Genomic DNA, 24,622 nt, shown 5'->3' on the forward strand with positions numbered 1-24,622 from the left:
ATTGACCAGTCATTTCCCAGAGTAGTCATATCAGTTTAAACTCCTACTAGTAGTGCTGTACAACACTTGGTTATTGTTTGACTTTATAATTTTACCAACCTGGTGAGTGTGAAGCAATATCTCATTCTGGTCTTGTTTTATGATTCTTCCCCAGTTAGTGAGTTGTGTATCTTTCACTGTGTTTATTGGCCAGGCAGCTGTTCTTTATATTTTTTTAAGCTCATTTACTTATTTTGAGAGAGAGTGTGAGTTGGGGAGGGGCAGAAAGATAGGGAGAGAGAGAATCCCAAGCAGGCTCCACACTGCCAGCATGGAGCCCAACACAGCGCTCGATCTCATGGACGGTGAGATCGTGACCTAAGCTGAAACCAAGAGTCAGATTTAACCGACTGAGCCACCCAGGCAGCCCCAGGCAGCTGTTCTTTAAATCATACTTCAGGTTCCCACTAAACTCTTATGTGCCATCTGAATGGCAATACATATACCTATAAATACTTGCTGACTATTGTGTACTTTCATCCTCATCACAAAAGCCATTAATGCCTAAGTCACCATTAGGCATCTGCTTGAAAATACGGCTCTATTAGAAATTGCAAAGAACAATCGATGCTGGTGAATAAACAAACAAGTGGACACATGGACAAATATGAATGATGTCTACCACTAACTGAGTTAACCTATGTACAGGAACTCTGGACTTTTTTGTTAGTACAATTTCACATAGTGGGAAAGAGGTAGAATGTTTATTATCCCCATTTTATAGATGAATAAATGAACTCTCAAAGAAAGGAAGCAACTTTCCTAAAATCTCAGCTGACTAGTGGCAGAGCCAGGGATTCAAAGCCAGATCTGCACAATCCAAAGCCCAGGCTACTTCTACTATCTCCCACTATTTTACAGCTCCATAGCAGCTCCGTTCTAACAGCTGTACTTGGGGTGGTCTTTACCTGCCTTACACACAACCACCCCTCCCCTGTTCCTTGCCCTCCTCCACCTCCCGCCTGTGTGCCTTTCATCTGGCTGCCCTCGGCAGCAGATGTCCCCACAATAAACACTCCCATAAATCACGGCATCTGTCAGACCAACCAAACCAATCTCATTATTTAGGCAGACAGCATGTGTCGCCCCCACTGCCTCACGGCCCTAAATAAAATGCCAGCAATTGATCTGATGGGCAGCCCCACAGATTAGGACTATAACTACAGATCTGAGAATGTCCTCCTGGGTTCTGTTTCTCTATGACATAGAGCATATTATTTCCCTTTAAACACATCCTCACATAAAAAATCTGTACTGTGTTTTCATTTTAAATATATTGAGGATAGAGTGGTATAAAATGTTTGTAATTCCCCCATTTCCATCGAAAGTTTCTACTCCAGCCTGAATACCCTTGTTATATACCATTGTTCTAAGAGATGACACCAAATTGATTGTTCAGACCTCTCTTGGACTCTTTTTTTTTTTTAAATATAATTTATTGTTTTGTGCTGGAACGGAACTCCATGGTACCAACCCATTAAAAGATATAAATATCCTTCATCATCTAAAAATCAGACTCTCACCAGCTCTAAGGCTGCACCCACTGTTGATTAGAACCTTAGAGCCCTGCAGAAATCAGACCCACTTGGCAGAATCTACCTGTAGCCTTTATATACCCATATTATATGTCAAATTAGGACACAAAAAAGAGAAGAAGGATGTTATCTGAATTTGCCCTAATGGTTCTTTTAGGTAGGTATTCTGGCTTTCCCTGATGAGCTACATGAGGGCCAGAAGAATAGAATCTCCAAAGGCTATGTAAGTCTCAGCTGAGAGAAAGCACAGAGGGGCTTCAAAAAAAATGACACAGTAGAGGGAAATGGTGAAATCAGAAAGTAATACACAGAAGGCAGAAGAAAAATAACGGCTGTTGCAGATCAGGGGTTGACCAACTATAGCTCATGGGTCAAATCCAGTCTGCTGCCTATTTTTGTACAGTCTGTGAAATAAGAATGGTTTTTACATTTTTATATGGTTGGAAAAAGTCAAAGGAGAAAATGTTTAATAAGGTGAATATTATTTGAAGGTCAAATCTCAGTATCGATAAGTAAAGTTTTATTACACTCATACATACAACCACACTCATTCCTTTACATACTGTCTGTGGCTGTTTTCATGATACTATGGCAGAGTTGAGTCACTGTCACAGAGACCTCATGGTCCACAAAGTTAAAGTATTTATTATCTGGCACTTTTTAGAAAAAGTTCTCTAATCCCTGCACTAGCTGGTTGAAAACACTTGCATTCTGAGGAACCCAAACCTTGCCACCTCCAACATACTTCTAAATGCTATGACTAAATGGCAACTAGTGGGAAAACACCGTGAGTTTACTAAAGGTTCCTCAGGGATTTGTGGGTCTTAGAGGGTGGGAGGTGGCGAGGTTAGAGCTGATAGGGCATGAGACTGCCATCCAAAGAGAAAGATCCAGGTCTGTGCCTGGAAGGCTCCAAGTAGATTCTTATTCTATGCTGTCTTGTCATTTTAAAATGTAAACCCACCAAAGACCAGCGCTAAAAAAACTGCACCCTGTCCCCATGTCATTTCTAAGGATACACAAGTTTTTCCTAGGATTCCTAATTTAGGAGACAAGACACAGCATCCCAACGGCTCCCAAGTCATGGGAACTCACCACAGGTAAAATCTGAGTGGTTCTCCCTTGGAGAGTGAGTGACACAAAGCTTGTATCTCTTGGGAGAGAATCTCTGCTTCCCACTGGACTGTGAGTTACCTATTTGTCTGTATTTATATCATGCTTCATTCCAAAAAATATTTGAGCTGGTTTAATACTTATTTGGAATAGAATATATTTTTAAGAAGACTAGCACAAGGTTAAGGCTGGTCTTAACTGACTTTATGAAATAGGATAAGTAGGCATGGCTACTTTTCATTAACATCTTAATGATTTGTCAGCCGTAAGAAAATACTATTATGAGAAGTATTATGAACTTCTTTATTCTATGTAACTTTTTGTTGTTGTTGTAAAACTTATTAATATAAATTATAGAAAATTTAGACCTGTATTATGTGCTAGAACAGAGCTCCATGGTACCAACCTATTAAAAGATACAAATATTTGATCATCTAAAAATCAGACTCTCACCATCTCCAAGGCTGCACGCACTGTTTGTTAGAACCCTGGAACATTCTCCATGTATGCTCCTACTGCTCACATAAATATGTATCCATGGCACCCTACGCTGCATACAACTTTGCTTAGTGACCCCCAAGAAAGGAGGCTCCCCCATAAAGTACTGCCATCAAAAGAAAAGGATGGTATGCAAAGATTTAGCAAACCAGATATTCACTGAGGTATTGTTAATAAAGGCGAAAGACTATAAATAACGTACCTCTCCCACAGTGAGAGAAGTGGGTGAGCACCTCTAACAATGCCACAAAATTAGCTATTGAAACCACTTTGTAGAAGAGTACAAAGGCTCATGACAAAGAATTAAGTAAAAAACAAGCAAGATACAAAACACACAAAGTAAAATCTCATTTTTGCAAAAGAAGATTATTTGAGTTTAGAGAAAGAATTTAGACAATTCAATGAACATAAAATAAAAATAACAAGTCAAGCTTACTGAATGCCTACTAGGTATCAGGCAGTAATCGAAATTCTTTATATTCACAACCACCCTATGAAGGAGATACCATTGCTGTCCCTATGTTCCACATGAGGAAACTGAAGCAAAAACACATCAGTGACCCACCCCAGGTCCCAGAGATTGTAAAGCCAGAATCTGTACCCAGGCAGGCTGCTCCATAGTCTAGGCTCTTAGCTGCTACATTTTCAAAATAATTACAGCAATGATATCTAAGTAAGAGAATGATAAGTGATGTTTTGTTGTTGTTGAACTAGAATGTCTAAATTTTCTATAATTCACATTAATAAGTTTTACAGCAAAAAACAAGCTACATAAAATAAAGACAACAGCCAAATGCTATGCTGTTAAGCTTCAGTATGTCAGTTCTCAGTGGCTGTGGAGACCTCCATCGTCTGTGTACAATTCATCAGAGTTCATGGCCACAAAACGGTTTCTCAGCCCCGCCTGTAAGATGGAGGCCAACACTGTCCACAAGCCCTCGAAGAGCCCTGTGTGGAGCCTTCACTCCAAGTGGGATGGAAACTTTCCAGGAGTATCCTTCAGTACCTGGTTTTTTTTCTAAGACCCAAGACCCTGCTTCATCAGGGTAGTAACTGTCTCAGCTCTGGTGAGAACACTCAAGCTAATCCAATACATCAGGACAGGAAAGAGATGGCAAAGGACCCTTGGCAAAATTGAAGTTTTTGGGCTATCAGCCTTTCTCATTAGGTCCTCTGAGCCTCCACAAAGACAATCCTGTAGAGCATCACCTTCTCAATTCTGGAACACCTTTGTCATCCAGGTCTAGTCATGTTGAGTTGTCATAGCGTTCAGCCCATTTGAGGGGTGACTGATAACCTGAATTTTGACATGATGATCTATCTGTTCGTGTTCATGCTCCTCTTCACCAAGGGGACATGATTTTCTGTACTTATTTGTTATAATGCCACAAATGTCCTTTCCTACCTTCTACAAAGTTGGGACCTTGCAGAGATGCACTATTAGCTCCTATCCTAGGAAAACACTATTCCTTTTCCAGGACACTCAGAAAGAAGCAGAGAACCAGTGTCATCATCACAGAGGGCTTCATCCTTCCTTGTTTATAGCAGACTTTTCAGCTCTTGGCTTCCTGCAATTAGAGAAATGGATCACATAGGGGATAATAACTAGATCTACCATGAAAAAGCCCACTGCCCTGGCTTCCAGAATCAAAGGCTGCTTACACCTTATTCCTCTTACACCCTCATTCAGGACAGCTTAGAAAAAAGCCTGACACTGGGGAGACAGGTCTTGACTGAACACTTCACTTTTCTACCTAAAAACTCTGTGGCCTTAAGCATGATATTGTACTCCTCTCAGACCTCTTCTCCCTCTGTAAATGGGAACAAATTGAGAACAAAAACTTTCCTACATGTCTCATGGCATCAAAAGGATCAAGTGAGACCATGCATGTCAACATGATTTTTTTAAGTTTATTTATTTAAGTAATCTCTACACCCAACATGGGGCTCGAACTCATGACCCTAAGATCAAGAGGCACATTATCTACTGACTGAGCCAGCCAGGCACCCCCAATGTGATTTTTAAATAGTGAGATTTTCTAAAACAACCAGGAATTTTCATTTTAATTCTTAGAAATTCAGCTCTCATGTAAATGAGTCATTGGATTGCCTGCCACAAAATACCCAAGAATCCAATTGAATATAGCAATTTCACAGAAAAATAAATAAATTTAAGCAAAAACAAACAAAAAAACAATATTCCTTGTGCCAACAAGAGGCTAGGAATGGAACAAAGCCACCACAGTCAAATATGGGCTTTAAGCAGCTAGACCTGGTTTGGATTCGACTTCTGCTACAGCTGGCTATATAGCCTGCAGAAGTTAAGCAACTAATAAAAGTCTTGGTTTCCTTATCTGTAAACAGAAAGCATTAAGAGAATATCACATAGGATTGTGGTGAGGATCATACAAGAAAGTTCTATAAGCCCTTAGCATAGTGCCTGCTGTGTTGTATGCCCTTAGTGAATGATAGCTACCAGGCGGGTCTAGAGAATGGAAAGAATTAAGCGGTGAAAAAGGCTGTCTCCAGCAAAATTTCACAGGCTCAGCAAAAAAAAGATCATGCTGTTCAGTGTCAGGGTTGATAAAGCCAGACTGGACAACAAGGACAGAACCTCTTTCCAGAGCTTCAGCTACAGCACATGTAAACTCCTCACTCGCAGTAGTTTGGTATCCTGAATGTTTAACAGAGGTGAACTTCTTCGTAGTTCTGGGGTTTCCTCGTCTCATCTTGAAGTGATCTGGTGGCTGGTATGGGAAACTATTATGTGCTATTTGCATGGCTAATATCCAGGTTCACACAGATTCAGTGGTACTGGTTTTTGAAATACTGAAATACTTCCACACTATTTGGCACACAGTGTGAACTATTAAAACTGTAAGTCACTCAGAAAACTACAAGTCACTGCACGGCAGCCATCCTAGACATGGACAGATCTGGCAGCTGCTTTAATGAATGGGGGCAGAGGCCTGGGCATGTGCAGCACCTACTAGCAGTTCCAGAGAGCTCAGCACTGGCAGGCACAGGCCACAGAACAGGTGGTGCCAACAATTCGGGCTTTGAGGACCCAGACCGTGTAGGAAGCCCTAGTATCCACCTGCATCACGGCCCTGACAAATCAATGGTACACCCAGCCCTTCTTTGACCGGAATAAGGTCCTGGGGCTCTTACGACAATCAAATTAATTGGGAAGCCGCTGGAAGGATCTGATGCCATTCCCTATGTCAAACAGCGGCTCAGCAATGGTGAACATTTAGCTAGCGACAGGGACACTCTAGAGAATGTCCAAAATCAACAACAAAGAAATGAAAATTAGAATAATTTGTGTTATAAATATTATCACCTGCTAAATAGCTATATGTGCACGTGTGTATTTGTTTAGAAAATAAAAGGGAGCTATACTTCCCCCCCCAATTCTAAAACTCTAACACTATCATCATTTAAAAAACATTTTTTGAGAGAGAGAGAGCATGTGCATGTGCACACATGCATGTGGGGAGATGTGCAGAGAGAGAGGGACAGAGAATCTTAAGCAGGCTCCATGCTCAGCACAGAGCCCAACACAGGGCTTGTTCTCATGACTATGAGATCATGACCTGAGCCTAAATCAAGAGTCAGACGTTTGACTGAGCCACCCAGACAGCCCAGACACTATCATCATTTTTAAAAGGTCAGGTATTAGAAAAAGGAACCTTCCTTCACTGTTGGTAGGAATGTAAACTGGTGCAGCCACTGTGGAAAAAGGTTTGAAGGGCCTCCCAAAAAATAGAACTACCATATGACACAGTAATTCCACTGATATTTACCCAAAGAATGTGAAAACACTAATTCAAAAGGAATACATGCACCTCTATGTTTATTGCAGCATTATCTGCAAGAGCCAAATTATGGAAGCAGCCCAAGTGTCCACTGATAAATGAATGGATAAGGAAGATGTGGTATACAGACACAGTAGAATCTTAGCCATAAAAAAGAATGAAATCTTGCCACCTGCAACAACATACATGGATCTAGAGAGTAGTGCTAAATTAAATGTCAGTTAGAGAAAGACCATATAGTTTCACTTATATGTGGAATTTAAGAAACAGAACAAAGAACAAAAGAGACAAAACCAAAAAACAGACTCTTAACTATAGAGAACAAACTGATGGTTACTAGAGTGGAGGTGGGGGGTGGGGGGGGAGAATGGGTAAAACAGGTGAAGACCTATTAAGAGCACATTTATCTTGATGAACACTGAATAATGTAGAGAAGTGTTGAATCACTATAACGTACACCTGAAACTAATATAACACTATATGCTAAGTAGACTGAAATTTTTTTAAAAGGCCGTCTATTAAACACATACTCCAGGCACTCTGCTGAGCAGTTTCCATAAACTATGGAGTTAGACCTTCACACTAAGCACAGTGGCAGGTAAGAGTCCCACTGAGGAAACTGAGGCTTTGGTGAAGTTTAGTCCCAGCCATGGCAGAAAGAAATGGAACCCAAGTTTGGCTGGATCCAAACAAAGCCTCTGCTCTTATATACCTCCCATCCTGACATCTTTTAAAAGAACTTTGTCTCTCATGGCCCCATTCTCCCACCTCACTTTGGACCCCCATCCTAGAATTTAGGCAGTCTGACTTAAATAAGAATTATTTACGAGTGGGTCTGACCCACCACACTCAATCCCAGTGATTCTGAGTCTTCAATAACACGGACAGTATTTCACTTCTTTACAGCCCCCCAAAATCTTGGCACAATACCTGATACACAGAAGGCGCTCAATAAATGTATATGGAACCGGGCTCCTGTGGAATACAGGAATAAGAAAGAAGAAGGAAGGGGTGGCAAGAAAGACCAAGCAGCTCAACTTGGCAGAGACTTGGCCTTTGACTAAATGTAGACAGCAAATAAAACCAAATGCTTTTACTGTCCCCTCACACTTCTCTGAATTTCTGATTGCAGTACTGTATCTTCAAGCACCTACTGAGCATTCTTGCCTGAGAGATGGGAATTTCATGAAACTCAACAAGAGCTTTACTGTATGGAAGGCTAATACTTTAAAAAAAATTTTTTAAAAAGGCCAAGGAGAAATTTTTATCTTCAGATAGATCAGGGGAGATAATTAAATAATCATCACTAGCTACTCTTTACCGAAAAAATCCAACATATAAAAGAAAGAATGATGAGAGAAGAAAGAATGAGAAATGCAATCAAAATGAAGACTACCATGAAACCAAAATTGACTTTGTGTAGAATAAAAGCAAGGTGCAGGGTTGATGCTGGGGAAATTCCGGCTAAATGGATGTAACACATTTTGTTCCGCATGGATCACTGGAATCAGGCTACAGCTGTCAGTCCAAATTCTATATACTCTCATATAAAACAACAGATACGTGGATATTGCTTAATTTGATTCAACAAATATCTTAATTACTGTGTGCCAGAAAAAGAGATCTATGTGAAAGATTTTGTTTTATTACTCTCAAACACTTACTTGAACCGAATAAAGAGGTTCACCATTATGAAATAGTAACGATCAAATCTATTTAGCAAGATCAGAACCTCTAAAAGAACTCTGAAGAAATAGAAAGGGTTCTGCTTACCACATGGCCTCTCAACTCCAGGAAGTAAGGGGTTATCAATTTTTTTTCTCCCTTCTCTAACCAAAAGGTCAGAGCTAAAATTGCATTAAATGGACTATGACATTTCCCTTAATGACTAGCCTTCTTGTTGAGACAGAGAAAACATCCTCACTGTTACCTGACCCTGTCTGTGAGGGAGGACAGAGATAGCAAAGGACTGATGGCCTGCTTGAAGAATACTGCAAAGCAAAAGTCAAACAACACTGAAATCAACATTTCAGTTCTCCTTTTGGAAAGAGGGAAGACAACAGAAATCTCAAAAGGTGGCTAAGAGAATTCTAACAGTCCTCCCAAATAACCCCCAGATATTCACAGAATCTTAGAAAAGCATTGTTTGCTGTTCAAATGCAGCTATAAGATGAGTTTCTCAACCCCTTTCCTTCCCATGAGGCTGTCTCATCTTAGCCCCTCCTGGATGGAGATCCTGGAGTTCCCACTGCAAGTGGACTTCTTAAATAAACAAAGATCCAACCATTGTTCTCCAGAGGTACAGCAACTATCGTAGATGGATATTGTCTGTTGTTTACAAAATCAGGATCGATGTGTATACACTACACACTACACAAAACACACACATATGTCACATATAGCCAAAGGAACCTTACTACAATCTAAGCGCTAGGCTAGGAACGTACACTCTCCCACGCAATACTGAGAGATATTTTTGCTTTTGTTTTTCAGATAAGAAAATGTGTCTCAGAGAGGCATTTTCATTCACAGAGGGTTACTCAGCTAGGGTATACAAATGTTTATCTAATGACAATACCCATGTTTTTTTCATTTCATCAGAACATAAGTGGAAGTCCTGCTTGGGCCAGGAAAGGTAGCAAGTTACACTCATAATATTTCAGTACTCAGTGGGATATTAGCAATGTATTCCCATGCCTCAAATAGATATATCAGAAAGATGAAATGATTTTCTCCAAACACCATTACAATTAACTTAAAAAAAAGCAGCTTTATTGACATATATAAAATTGAAATACAATGAACTTCACATATTTAAAATGTAAACATTCAATAAGTTTTGATGTATATGTGTGTGCATGTACACACACGCACACACACGCGCACACACACACACCACACCACACACCCCTTTAGCTCTAAAGTTTATGTCCCCATTGCCATATACTTGAATAGCATCCAGACTGTCTGGAAAAAGATAAGGAATCACCACAAAATACTATCCTTGGTCCCATAGGATTATCTGCCTTGCCATGGCCATTCTCTTCTCAAGTGCAGTGCTGTAGTAAGAAGTAGGGAGGGAAGCATGCTCAATTATTCAGGAGAAGTCAGAGTGAGAATTCTATGCCTAACCATGTAGCACAGAGCTCAAGGGAGGGATCAACTAATATGCAGGATAAAGAATCCTGGGGTTTTAGAGCTGGAAGTACAACTGCTCAAGAAATTTTCTTTTGCATGTGTGTACGTGATGGTGAGGTTGAAAGAAAGGGAGGGAAAGGGGGAAAAAGGTATGAGACAGAGGATGTGAATTTCAGTTTCCGAAGGTTTTCATTCAGATTTAAATATATATATCATATATATGTTATATATATAACTTTTTGTTATATTGCATTTTCTTATATAGCATATAAAATACATGTTATATTGTATTTTGTTATATAACATACAAAATATACATATATAATTACATAATAACGTAAGACGTATGTAATACAGAGGTCAGTCATATTCAACATAGAAAATTTAGGTACACGCAAGGACACATATCCAGAGCATTAGAAAAAGAACAGATGGCTAAAAAATGAGGATAGGATGGGGAAGAAAAAAAAAGAAATCTAGAATCTAGAATCAAACCAGAGAGGCATCCGTGCAGTTTAAAGACCACAAAGCAGTATGATTAATTCACTTCTCTGCACCCGAGGTCCACTAAAACAAAAACAAAAACAAACAAACAAACAAAAAATAACCAAACAAACAGAATTAAAGCAGAGGGGAAAATAAGAAAACAAATAAGGGTAACCACTGTTAACATTTTGGAGAACCATGTATCCTTACATTTTTAGTTCTACATTTTTATGTACATGCACACATACATATTGTATGTTCTGTATACACGTACACAGAAGTAAGTTCATACTATCTGCATTTTGAGACCACCATTTTTTCCACTTAACACTGAAACATAGTCTTGAAGTCATTAATGTGTTTTTCTCTAATAGCTCTCATAGAGCTCCACCAGAATTGTTAACTGTTTGTCTCTTGTTCAGACTCACCAAATATTATTTATATATATACATATAAAGTGGACAGGAGTTCAGAAGTGCTTATGCCCAGCTTGAAGAGAGGGATGCTTGTCATTGGAAGTAGGAAAGAAGAAGGCTTTATGGAAGATGTGGTATTTGATTTGCAGTTTGGGTGGAAACGGAATAAAGGGACATAGATAAAAAGGAAGCGGATCTTAACTGGGCACCAATTATAACAGACCTGGGGATCCACACTAAAAGCACAAAGACACGGGTATCCCAGGGTCCACCAAACAGATGAGGAAGCAAGGGGCACTGTGAGATGGTGAGTAACGTATCTGAGGCAAGTCCTGGAACGGGGACATCCTGCAGGGAGCTGGGAGGATGTGGAGGGTGTGCAGAGGCAGAGGGAGGAGAGACTGGGAAGGGGGGTGGGAGGTGGTGCTGAGATCCCAGAATACTTGAAGGTCAAGCTAAAGAGCAAGAATTTTACCTGCTCTCTGTATAGCTGCTTATGGAATCTGGTCCTCACACTTACATAACAAATGATAAAAAATGGTTATCAGCAGATGGCCAAGAAGCTGTTCCCAGAGCAGATTAATATTGCCTCAGACAAGTGGAATCCCCCAGGGATAGCACATCCTTTAGGACATATTTCAAAAGCCATAATTCTGTCTGAGGGCACCTGAAGGAAATTTCAGAGCAGTACCTCCGGCACCTAATTATCAAATAAATGTGTTAGTGGGAACCTCTGTAGTTAAGTCGTGCCAAGCATAAAGACGCTCAATGAGGCTAACGTGAACTCAGAGTAAGGACACATCTAAATGCTAACTAAAAACAGAATGCAGAAACATTCTGAAGGTGAATCCTGGGACAAACAAAAGACAAAACAAAACAAAGCAAAAAAAAAAAAAAAAAGGCAAAGAAACAAAACCAAACCACAGCAAGCATTGGGAAGAACATCTGTTACCTAAGGGCAAAGAAAACCCACAACCCTTCTGTCTCACTACTGTCAAGGACAAAGCACCTGGCATGGAATTGGCTTGTGGAGACCTTCTCATAAAGGTCTGACCACTCCCCTCTCGTGTAGGAAAACGAAACACTGCAAATTCAATCAAAGGCAATGACAGGGTTGGCTTCCAGTACTTGGACAGACCTGGGTCTGGACTTGGCACACAGCACATGTGGGCTAAATCTCAAGAGCACACGCTTACCTATTAGACAGTAGGTTGGTTCCAAACCTCTCTTTGGACCTTCTGCTTTCAAAAAATGGCCCTCTATGTGCTACTTATCCCAAAGAGTGCCAACCCAACAATAAGCACTCCAGAGAACAAGGAAAAAGGAAGAAGCATTTGGTACAAATGATGTGACTGAGAGGAGCTAAGCTTTTGCAAATCTGGATTCATGACACTGACCTTCCTTACTTCCTGTGTAACAATAGGCAGACTAATTAATCTCTCTAAACCCCAGTTTCCTCAACTGTAAAAGGGAGCAGATAATATCTTCCTTCAATTTGTGTTATGAGGTTTAAATGAGATAATGACATTATGTCATTAAAGCATCTGTCACTTGGAAAGCAATCATAAGTAGTATTTGCCCATGCATGCCTATCTTCTTTTTCCCATAGGGGAAAGTGGGCAAGATCCTATTGGGCAAACACCCATGAGAAAAAGAGAGACACAGGCACTTAGGAATGGTCTGCATGTAGGAACTGCCAAGTTCTTCCACCAATTTAGTGGAAAGGCCATTTACTATCTGTATAAACTTTAGGCAAAGAAAAAGCCTATGACACCTTCCTCAGAATCATCACAAAGATTAAAGCCACCATTTGTAAAAGCCTACTGTTCATTACACTTAAATGGTAACTTAAGGTGGAAGTATATATGGTGGCATTAAATTAACTAGAACACTGCTCACAATGGATCACCAACTGGGACAGTGGAATCGTTTCCCTGTCTGAAGATTTTACCACATGGGGATTTGAACTAAACAAAGATCAGAAATCCAGGAAATAGTTGGAAATCCATGCTGCCCAAGACAGGCTTACCAAGCAAAGGAAGGGGTCCCTCCTGGCTCTCGTGTTAACTATTAACTAGCTGTTCTGGCTGTCTTTCTGGCTTAATTATGCTCCTATAACCCTGACAAGACTGGCTGAACTTCACTATAAATCATGACAGTGGAAAGCCTAAGATAAAAGCAAGATTAATGATATGACCTCAATCTTGGCATAAAGGCCCATTAATTGGAAATTATGGACTTAATTGAATTCTAGGCATTGCACTGGCAGCTAGATTAAATTTTCCAAGACCTGTTTCTCTACCCGCAGGAAGACAATTGAAATACACCAGTGAAAACTAAGCCAAACATTGGCTGTTGCTTAGAAGACAGACATAAAATTGGTATTTCCCTAGCATACTAGCTACCCAACCATGAAAAGAGTCTCAAGTCAGGTTTGGAGGAACCACAGGCATCATTTCAGCTACCTTCCCTGTCTTCTACATGCTCAAGGGTGCTATGTAACCTCTCTGAACCTTAATTTTGAGATAGTAATTTTAACTGCTACACACACACACACACACACACACACACACACACACACACACGAAATGCTCAGTAAGTACCACCACCATCATCCCATCTTTGCCACCATCCACTACTATAAGAAGCCTGGAGGGGACGGGAAAGAACCATGTGCTTCTCTTCTGCTGGCTGCAGAAAAGGCACCACAAACAGCACAGACAAGTGACTATACACCCAGGACCTTCCTGAGTTCAAAGTAGCTTCTGTCTCTGCTTGCCATTTGGCAGCTGCGGATTCTTGTATGTCTCTTTCCTGCAGTCTGGTCTATGTGAGTCCATCTGCTCTTAGGACAAAGATTTACAGGCATGAATCCTCACCCAACACTGAGAGATGGGCATTACAGTCTCCTCTATAGAAGAGAAGGAGGGGACTCTCACATGGTGACTAACTAAGGCACCAATTGTGGTATGTGTTGGAACCAGGATATCATGCTGTTTCCTTGGAGAAGTGGGAGGATGTGGAGGGTGTGTTAGAGGGTGGGAGGTGAGACTGGGAAGGTGAGTGGTCCTCAAGTCCCCAAAGGCTTGAAGGTCAAATTAACCTTCAAAGGAGCAAAGTTGCTTAGAATTACTGGGAGGGGTGGGGGAATGCCTTTGTTGAAGCTGCAACAAGACAAATTAATTGAGAATCAGCAAGAAAAGCCTAGTGAAAACATAGACAGTGCTTAGCTTGTATCTCTGTACCAAGCACCCAGTAAGATACCTACCAGGGTAAACAGTGCAAAACAGGCCAGTGAATCAAACTGAATTAAGTCTATCAAGAAATCAAGAGCTCCACTTCACTCTTAAACCTGCAGCAATTGTTCTGAAGCTCTGCAAGGTAAAAAAAAAAAAAATGGCAGTAGCTATCATTTATTAATCACCTTCTGATTGGTGGGAATTGGTCCTACAAGCGTTATATCCATTTTCTCATTTATTGCTCACATCACGTTGCCAGGTAAACCTTACTATCCCCCTTTTACAGATGTGCAAACTGAGGACCCAAGACAGAAATACAGTCACACAGCCACAGCTCTTCCCCAAGTCTTTCTTCCTCCAAAGCCCATGTTCATCTCATGATATTTTGTTAAAAGCATAAGACACACAAGGAAATGGTCAAACCGGAAAACACTGTTGGAGAATAGAGAAGCCTGATGTGTGCTCTGGTATAATCGAAGGATATCTTTTAACACCAGATACTCAGGAGGGAAAAACTGAGAAAGATCAGGTGCTGAAAAGGCACAAATAAATGAAAACTGCCTTCTGAGACTTTGATAGGAGAGGAAAGCCAAGGTCTAGCTGTGCTTATGGTCTCTCATGCGACCTTGGTGGTCATATAAAGGGATGCTGGCAGTGGCTTAAGATGTTCTTTTCTTGAGCACCTGGGTGGCTCAGTTGGTTAAGTGCCTGACTTGGCTCAGGTCATGATCTCACGTTTGTGAGTTCAAGCCCTACATTGGGCTCTGCACTGACAGCATGGAGCCTGCTTGGGATTCCCTCTCTTCCTCTCTCTCTGCCTCTGTCTTGCTCTCTCTCTCTCAAAATAAATAAATAAATAAACTTAAAAAAAAAAAAAGATGTTCTTATATGTGGAATCTAAAAAAAGCCATACTCATAAAAACAGAAAGTAAAATGGTGTTACCAGGGGCTGGAAGGTAGAGAAGGTAGAGAAATGCTTCCGTTTGTTGTTTAAAGGATACAAACGTGCAACAAGTAGTAGGTGGGTCCTAGAGATCTAATGCACAGCATGGTGAATATAGACAATGACACTATTATAATCAAACTTGCTAAGGGCCTAGAACTTAATTATTTCAGTCACAAAAAAGAAATGATGATTATGTGACATGATACAAGGGCTATGGCTATAATGGCAATCATATTACAATATATAAATGTATCAAGTCAACATACTATATACCTTAAATTTACATAATGTTATATGTCAAATATATTTCAATTAAAAAAATGCCCTTTCTTAAATAGCCCCTTCTAGCTGCCTAATGCTACTCACCCTACAGGCACACACAGGGTTCAGGGTCAAAAGCTACTCAGACTTTGCTTCTTGTGTTCACCAACCACATGCACAAGCGTTCCAGAAATGGCAGCCAGGGCACCCAGAAAGGGAAAGAGTAAGAGCTCAAAGAGCTAACCTGCAAACACGCTCTCTATCTTCCCCAGAGAACCATTCTACAGACTTTGTCAAGGTGCTTTGAGGTATAAAAGCACATTAGCACTGCCCATTGTCAAGGTGCTTTGAGGTATAAAAGCACATTAGCACTAGCAAACCCATGGTCACAGCCTTCTTTGAGAAGGCTATGGCTGAGAAAGAGGATAAATCATTAGCGGTGCCTGGTCTCCCTAGGTGCCTTTTAGATCCCAGATAACATAATCAGAGTTCACAGGCTCTGAGATTTCAAAGATGGGCACTGACAACCACAAAAAAAGAGTCTTGGTCAAAGAGGGACAACATGAGAGGCTGAAAGCAGGTGGCCTTCCATCATGAATAATATGTCCTCTGCAAAACCCAAAGAATGGTAAAAGAGTGGGTTAGTGGATGCATTTGAAAGGTTTGGTTTCCTTCTTTCCAAGGAGGAAATGAGATTACAGCCAGCTTAAACAAAACCTTTATACATGTTGGAAAAGGGTGATAACAGCTTTTTGTTATCTGATCTCAGTCCCCACCTGACCACTGGAAAAAGCCTGTATATAGGACAGTGGTACATGCAAATGTGGCAACCCTGGGGGAAACTAATCTTCACTGGGCTCCCCCTATGTCCCAGATCTAAGCCACATGCTTCACACACACCGATTCATTTCACCCTTACAGGGACCCTACAAAAAAGGCTAAGTTGATCCCACTTTACAGGTATTGAGATGAGGCTCACAGAAGTTACATAACCTGCCCAACATAAGAAGCCTAGTATGCCAAACTTCCTCACTGAGGATAAGCAGCTTTAAATGAAGGTGGGTTGGGGGAGACGGAGGCAGGAAGGGAGGCAGGAAGAGAGGGGGAGAGAAAGTGAGACACAGAGAGAGAGAAAGAGAGAGAAGGAGAAGGAGGGGGGAGGGAAGGAGGAGAGGAGGGAAAAGAGGGAGAAATGGAGAGGGGGAGAGAAGAAGGAGCTATCATTTACTGAGCATTTTTTATCTGCCAGGTGCTTCAAATAGGCTACCATATGTGAAACCTTACAGCAACCTGCTGAAGGGGATAGTATTATACCCATTTCAAAAAGGAGAAAATAGGGGCGCCTGGGTGGCTCAGTCGGTTAAGCATCCGACTTCAGCTCAGGTCATGATCTCGCGGTCCGTGAGTTCGAGCCCCGCGTCGGGCTCTGGGCTGATGGCTCAGAGCCTGGAGCCTGCTTCCGATTCTGTGTCTCCCTCTGTCTCTGCCCCTCCCCCGTTCATGCTCTGTCTCTCTCTGTCTCAAAAATAAATAAACGTTAAAAAAAAATTAAAAAAACAAACAAAAAGGAGAAAATCGAGGCTCACTGAAGTTAAATAATTGGATAAAAGTCACACATCAAACAAACAGCAACATAAGAACACGCATCAGGTCTACCTGGCTCTCAATCCCACATCCTTTTACTAGCACATTCTTCATTTCCCCTGTTTGACACAAGAGTAGAAGTCTCAGTGCCATCACCAACAGTGCTTGGGGGAGGTACATCTGAAAGGGCCCCAGGAAGACCTTGTCCAACACAAACCAGGCACCAGAGATGGCTACACCCTAGGGCTTCCTGACCGTTCCCTCAGCAGCCACTGTCACTGGGCTCGTCACAGGGGTGGAAGCCTGGACTGGCCAAGGACAGGATGATGGGCACAGCACAGGGGTGGAGCCAACACTCTCCCACGCACGTCCACATCAGGGTCCACTCCCTCAGTGGCCTGAACCCAGGCATTTGGGAATCTGTATTTTCTGGCTCAGGAGGAGAAACAAAGGAGTTCAAGTCCCAAATACCAGTGTGCCCTGAAGCAGACAGCGTACTCCCTCTGGGCAAAATCTCTTCCTCTGTAAAACAAGGAGATGGGATCAGCTGCTCCACAAGGTCTCGTAACACTAGTGACTCCATAATTCACAGACTGTATACAACATGAGTGTGCAATTCGCAACCAGGCAAGGAATCAGTAGGGCACTACCAAATTGGACAGGGAGTTGAAATGTAACTGCCACCAGGGGCAGCACTGGTCAAACAAAAGCATTCAAATCTGGATCCTGGCTCCTGTTTTCTATTTCTGTCTGGGAGGCCCTGCTGGGGGCTGTTATGTAACAGACTGGCCAGCTGCTAGCTCCTTCTGTCCTCTTTCCCTGCACTTGGCACTAATCTCAAACTGACCATTCCCTTGGTGCCCTTTTTTGTAACCTTTAAACATCTGCATCTCACTTTTTTAAGTAACTGTAAGCTCCTAAAAGTCCAGCTGGGTGGGTTAGACAAGACTGCATACACACTGCAGAGAATATTCTAGCATCCTGCTAGTAAAAATACACAGTAACAAAATCAGCTAACATTTGAGTGCCTACTATGTGCCAGGGATTATTCTAAAAGCTTTACAACCCCATGAGGTACATAATATTACCATCTTATGTTCTGTAGGTGTGGAAACAGAAAGAGGCTGTCTTCCTTGCTGAGGTCACACAGTTAATAAAGGCAAAGTGCTGACAGTATCTCACAATGATTTCTTGAATGAATACACCTAGATCCAGACCTAGACAACAGGTAGGGCTGCGTGCCTCTGGCATCAGACAGACCTGGGTCCAAACTCCAGCTCAGCAATTTATTAGCTATTCCTTTAGATAAGCTGCTTGAACCTTTCTGTGCCTCAGTTTCTTCATCTGTAAAAGGGGATAACAACATTTACCCTGTGGAGTTATTCTGAAAATCAGACACAAAACCCGTAAAAGAACCTAGTGTCGCACCCAGTCTACTCATTTACTTGCGTATTTATTAAGTTGCTACTTAGGGAAAGGCTTTGTGTTGGGTGGTGGGAAAACAGAAGAAAGCATGGTCCCTCTGGCCATGCTGCTGCCAGTCTACCGATCACATAAACATAAACAAAAAGAGTATATACCACATGGGAAGGCCAATGTTATACACAGGAGATATGTAGATATGTATGTAGATATATCTATATATCTATATATCTATATATAGATGTATAATGAATACATGCACACACACACACACACACACACACACGCCTCATATTTGCAAAGGAAAAGATAAAATTACCTATGGAGTGGAAAACAGGGTATAAGGAGCAAGGATAGAAGCTGGAGTTCTTTAAATACAACTTTCTTGATAGATTTGAATTTGAAACTAAGTAAATATATAATTACAAACATGAATTTAAAAGCAACCCCTAAAAAGTGAGAGCAAAGTGAGGCAAATGAGCCCAATAACCACACAGAAACTACCTCAAATGACTTGAAGACACAAAGTAACTGTCTTAAAGTGAAATATATCCAGACCAAAACACAAGATAAAACAACCAAACAACCTTTTACAACCTTAAACTGGTTTGGTGGTAGTGTTGGTATTGTTATTCTGTGACTGTAAATTATGGCAAAAGGCAAAATAGGTAATTATATTGGTATAACTGAGAACCAGGATTTTTGAACGGGAGAAAAGAGATACAGACGTAAGACATAATGATGTAAAAAACTGATTGAATTAAGTAAAAATTCCACAATCCTGAATTTGAGTTGGAAATATCATAAGTAATCCATGATGTGTTTTATCTTTTTAAAAAATCTGTTTCTAACTCTGTCCACTGAAGAAGGCTAGCCACGACGACTAACTAGGTAGCAGTGAGCACCCATTACAAGAATGTGGTCTTGAAACATCGTTTCCCTCTATATAGAACTAGACCCTTTGCACTTGTTGGATGAGCACTGGGTGTTATATGTAAGTAATGAATCACTAAATTCTACTCCTGAAAAAAAAATTTTAATAATAAATTTTTTAAAAAGGAAATCCTACTGAAAAAAAAGGAACTAGAGCCCTTTGAAAAATGTCTGATTCAAAGATTGGAGCAAAAAACAAAAAACGAGGGTTGGAGCAGAAAATGTACACAATGAGCCTGATTTGTGATATCAGAAAGAAAGGAAAGAGGGGATGACTACCACAGTGTGTCAAAAAGACTCAGACACCAACATAAGAGGCTGGCTTTGGCCAAAGATGGGTCTACTTGAGCATCAGTAAGAATAGTAACTGTAATGGATGGAAACATCATAGGTTTACAAACAGGAGTTCATAACAGCAAGATAAAGAGGAAAAGAGAGAGAAAAACTTCATTCATCACCCTTGGAGAAGGCTAGGGAACCAGTTCTTTATTTTTGAAAAATATTGAACTTCAAAAAAAATTGAACCTTTTCCTGCCTTTGCTGAATGAACTGTATTTCAGGGTCACCAAATATCTGATGAGGGGAGTTTCTTTTCATAGAAATATGCCAGCTAACAAATAGAGAAGAAATGAGAGAATTCACTCTTCACAACTCCTAGAAAATGGAACTAGACAGTGATCAGGAAAACAGAAACAACCACGCATTATGTACCCCCAATGGAAATACAAAACACAACCTGTGAGACAGTCTTGCAAGAATCTAATCTGAATCTCAATCTGATCAAACCTCTAGATCTAACTACCAGGGAACACAGGGACAGAGGAATAGGTTGTATACCACATGGATGCAGCCAGTAAAATCAGGGTGTTGAAACAAATCTATAGTGCAGATAACCTGGTTTTTTCAACAAAGACATTACAAAAAAAGAGATGGAGAAGAAATTTCAGAAGGTAAAGAAAACCAAGGGCTCTGTCAACCAACTTCAATGCGTGGACATTATTTGGGTCCTTATTCAAGTGTAGAAAGGAAAAAATAAGACTCCTACTTAAAGGAGTTGGGAAAATTTGAACACAATGGATAGTTGATGATATTAAGGAATTACTATTAACATTCCAGATTTGAGGAGGACACTGTGATAATGTTTTTAAAGGAAGACCTTATATTTTAGAGACACACTGAAATGTTTAAAGATGAAATGACATTACAGCTGGGATTTCCATCATAATAATCCAGAGAAGGAGGTACAGGTAGAGAAGAATGAGATTGATCATGAGTCAGTAACTGTTGAAGCTAAGTGACAAGGACATGCGTTTCCCTTTCTACTTTTGTTGTTTCCCCTTCTTACTTTTATATATATTTGCAGTTAGGAAGCTGTATGTATTTACGTATTATATACATTACATGCCATAATTATAATGCAATATTTTATAGACACACATGAATATAGAAAAGGGGCTGCTGGGGACCTCAGTCAGTTAAGTGGCTGACTTCGGCTCAGGTCGTGATCTCAGTTTGTGAGTTTGAGCCCCAGGTAGGGCTCTGTGCTGACAGCTCAGAGCCTGGAGCCTGCTTTAGATTCTGTGTCTCCCTCTCTGCCCCTCCCCCGCTCACATTCTGTGTGTGTCTCTCTCAAAAAAAAAAAAAACATTAAAAAAAGAAAAAGAAATAATCCACCTTTCTTCACTACCTATGTTGCTACCAACCATAGACCTAAGTCACCATCAATTGTCACCTGAATTATTACAGTGGCCTCTTAACTGGTGTCTTTGCCTCCACCCTTGCCTCCCTGCAGTCTGCTAAACTAAGAGCAGCAAGTTTCTAAGGAATAAGGCAAATTATGTTGCTCTTCTGCTTAAAATCTTCCATTGGTTTCCCACCCCACTTAGAGTAAAAATCAAAGTTTTTGCAATGGCCTGCATGGCTCTGTAAGTGGAGCTCTGCACACCCTCCGGCTTTATCTCCAATGTCTCTTTCCCTGTCTCTTCGCTGCAGCCACACTGCACCTCTGTTCAACATAGAGCTGTCTCAGGGCCTGGGCACTTACTATGCCACTCTTCCCCCAGATATGCACCTGGCATGCCTCCTCACTTCCTACAGGTCTCTGCTTAAATGTTCTTTTGTTTCAGAGAGACTTTCTAGATCACCCTAAATAAAGTAGCACCCCCAATCTCCATATTCTAATTTATATATATATATATTTTTTTTTTTTTCTGTCTCTGCCTACTAGAAAAGGAGCTCCATAAAAGGATAGACATAGTTTTTGGGGACACCGTTATTTCCCAAAGTGTCTGGCTTAATGAACATGTTAATTTTGTTTTTAATTTCTGAACTATCAACTAGTCAGCAATATTTCACTGAGTGTTGAGCACAGGGTAGTGAGGTAGGTAGGAAACACGCTATGGAATGCTTGTATGCCCCTTTAAGACACTTGAATTTTGTCTTGTAGGTGATGGGGAGCCTCAAATTATATATAACAGGCCTTCAAATTTTAGTGATAGACCTCCTTACCACTTTTGTTATTATCTTTAAAGAAACACATGTGATTGGCATTTCTATGGTATATACATTAGAAGGTCTATCACCTTCTAAAGCTGAACCACTATACTTCTAGTTAGTCACTTAAGATAGATGTTTCCTCCTGGATTAGAATAAAATGTCCCTGCATAAAGAGATATGGACATACACAAATAAGGCCATCATTTGCCCACAAGATTCTTTGAATTAAAAAAGCCCCAAGGGCATTAGCAGCTTGGGGTGGGAGTAGTTATTTGGAAAGACTCTGTTCAAGAATCAACAAAACTCTGTTGATTGACTGCAAAAGCCCCAGTGGCAACAAAGGTTTTTTGTCAAAAATGGGTGAATACAAAGAGATCTGAGCAGAACCTTGTCTCCTCCTCCTGTTCCTACAGGCAAATACCAAATCCATCCCACCTTGTACAAACCCACAGCTGGCTAGCGCCTTAGTTGAGGCCACCTCCATCCCCAGCCTGTGTCCTACTAAGCAGTCTCCCTACTGCCAGTCTGGAACCCTTTCAGTCCTCTCCAGAGAGACATCATTAAAACACAAACTTAATCTTATCACAGCCCTTCTTAGAAACTTGTAGGTGCTCCAGGAAACAGCAGCTTGAATGACCTGGGAGCTTCATACAGTCTCACCTCCTACATTCCTCCCTAATTCTCTAGCTCCTTGCTCCAGTCCCAGGAATCCACATGCGGTTCTCCAAATAGCCCATTCTCTGGCTTTCTTCTGAACACTGTACATGCTTTTAGAGATTCCCTGTGCTGTCACGAGAGTATTTTGCTGTCTTCTCTCCGGCAACAACTCTGCATATTTTACATTTTGTGTTTTATCCCAAAAAAAGCCATTCTAAGAGACCTCACATGATTTACCACCTTGCCAGAGGCTGTCAGGCTTAAGGGTTTTGTAGTCTATGTTCTCCTAGTTCTAGCGTCAAACATGATTGCACCTTACACTTGCAGTCTTCCTGTCTGCCTAGAAAATTTTGCAAGTATGATCTCATCTGGGAGTCTTCTTTTAGGTCATGCATCCCATCTCTTCCTCAGTGCTGCCTGCACAAGTGGCAGCCTTGTCTTACCCGGCATCATGGCCACCCTCAGACCTCTGGTGAAGCCCAAGAGGATCAAGAAGTTCATCTGGCACCAGTCAGACCCATATCTCAAAATTAAGTGCAACTATGGAAACCCAGAGGCACTGGCGATAGAGTGAGCGGAAGATTCAAAGGCTGGATCTTGATGCCCAACATTGGTTATGGGAGCCACAAGAAGAAAAAGCACATGCTGCCCAGTGGCTTCCAGAAGTTCCTAGTCCACAACATCAAGGACTTGAAGTGCTGCTGATGTGCAACAAATCTTACAGTACAGAGACTGCTCACAATGTTTCCTCCAAGAACCGCAAAGCCACTGTGGAAAGAGCAGCCCAGCTGGCCATCAGAGTCACCAACCCCAATGCCAGGCTGCACAGCAAATAAAATGAATAGACAGCTTATGTGCACATCGTATTTATATTAATAAAACCACAGGGGCACCTGGGTGGCTCAGTCGGTTAAGTGCCTGACTTCGCTTAGGTCATGATCTCGCAGTTCATGGGTTCGCGCCTGGTGTCAGGCTCTGTGCTGCAGCTTGGAGCCTGGAGCCTGCTTCAGATTCTGTGTCTCCCTTTCTCTGCCCCTCACCCACTCACATTCTGTCTCTCTCTCTCTCACTCAAAAATTAAGTAAACATTAAAAAAACTATATTAATAAAACCATAAAACTACCAAAAAATAAAATAAAATAAAAAATAAAATGCCATGTAAACAATCAACAAATCTATAATAATGATTCTCCAGGCTCTGCCTTTAATGTGGTATCAATATTAAAGACCGAAGCTTTGGAAAAATCATATAGTCCTGAGGAATTCTAGACCCAGGAACATTACAGAAAATGTTATCAAGGTTAGTATGGAACAGAATTTGCAGTTATTTCCTTAAAACATTTGAAGCAATATTCATGGAGAAAAGAAATCCTTAAGCCATTGTTCTAAAAGTGGCACTGATGTTTTTTAAGATTTTAAAGCTAGAATTTTTTTAGAAGTTGTGCCTATAAACACAACATCTGGTTTGTAGTCCTGATTCTGTCACCTGCTAGCTATGCTGTGACTTTGGGCAAGTCACTTACCCCTTTGAGCCTCATTCTCCCCAGCCACAAAATGAAGATAATTATACTCAGCTCACAAGGCAGTTGTAAAAATAAAGTAAAATGATGTCTGTGAAAGCCCTTCATCAACCAAAAATAAGGCATTGATGGTTTATACTCAAGGACAATGCCAAAGAGCAATGCGATTAGAAGATAGAGCTCTTCCCAGAACATCAGTTCTCCACCTAAGAGTCCATTTATTTCACCAAGCTGTTATTTTTATTGTTATTGGAAGTACATCAAAAGGATTTCTGCTGAGCCCAGGCAAACAATAAGTCTAGAATGTACTATCAAATTCCCACAATTAATTACTGGGATTGTGGAGGGTTTTTGCTCACTTTTTTGTTTAAGAACTCTTTGGTATGTTACAAACCTTAATACGAATGACTGAATTAACATTACGTTAAGAACCTAAGTGCCCAAATTGGAACCATGTGCAAATCTGCTAGCAATGGATGGACTGCTGCCAGTTGATGCACATCTGTGAGGCTCTAGTCACT

The 24,622-nt window shown here is 40.9% G+C and overlaps 1 protein-coding gene and 1 pseudogene across 4 annotated transcripts in view; one reads left to right on the top strand and one right to left on the bottom strand.

Annotated features, from left to right (window-relative positions):
• DNAJC6 (DnaJ heat shock protein family (Hsp40) member C6) overlaps positions 1-24,622 on the bottom strand; it is a 152,452-nt gene that overhangs the window by 54,178 nt on the left and 73,652 nt on the right. The window contains exon 2 of one of the 4 annotated variants that reach the window (XM_058717110.1): positions 4,591-4,753. The exons of the other annotated variants lie outside the window; for them this stretch is intronic. The gene's annotated coding sequence lies outside the window, so the exon portion shown is untranslated. The remainder of the gene's footprint in view (positions 1-4,590; positions 4,754-24,622) is intronic. 4 annotated transcript variants of the gene reach the window in all.
• Positions 23,033-23,459, top strand: LOC131504606 (large ribosomal subunit protein eL32-like; annotated as a pseudogene).

Source organism: Neofelis nebulosa, chromosome 2 (genome assembly GCF_028018385.1).
Source record: "Neofelis nebulosa isolate mNeoNeb1 chromosome 2, mNeoNeb1.pri, whole genome shotgun sequence".
Lineage (NCBI taxonomy): Eukaryota > Metazoa > Chordata > Mammalia > Carnivora > Felidae > Neofelis > Neofelis nebulosa.